Below are 433 nucleotides of genomic sequence, written 5' to 3'. Positions count from 1 at the left end.
TCTTCACTGGTTTTTCATATGCTTCTTCCTCTTCTTATTCTTCTTCTTTAGATTCGTAGATTTCTTTTTTTTATTGCATTTTCACTTTCCAGTGTCAAATGATTTTTTTTTTTTTTCGTAAACGTTTCTTGATTTTTTTTCTTCTCCTTCTTCTTCCTCTTCTTTTTACCTTCCAGTATATCATGTCGTTGTACGATTTGGTATAAAAACAGTAGCTCGTATTATGTTTATTCTTTCAGCAGCCTCTGAAGTCCACCATGTGTAATTGTTTATTTCACACATTGCTTATTGTTAATCATCTCCTTGTCAACATTGCTACTCCCCTTCCTCTACCAATGATTCTTATCTCCCTTGTTTTCGTGTGTTTTCAGGTATTTGCTTACTTTTAATTACATCAGCTTTCATTTCTGTCGAAATTCATCTCTCTATTATG

The sequence above is a fragment of the Penaeus monodon genome, chromosome 34 (assembly GCF_015228065.2).
Source record: "Penaeus monodon isolate SGIC_2016 chromosome 34, NSTDA_Pmon_1, whole genome shotgun sequence".
In the NCBI taxonomy this organism is placed as follows: Eukaryota; Metazoa; Arthropoda; class Malacostraca; order Decapoda; family Penaeidae; genus Penaeus; species Penaeus monodon.
The sequence above is the reverse complement of the archived record's forward strand: the minus strand, read 5'-3'. Positions refer to the sequence as shown.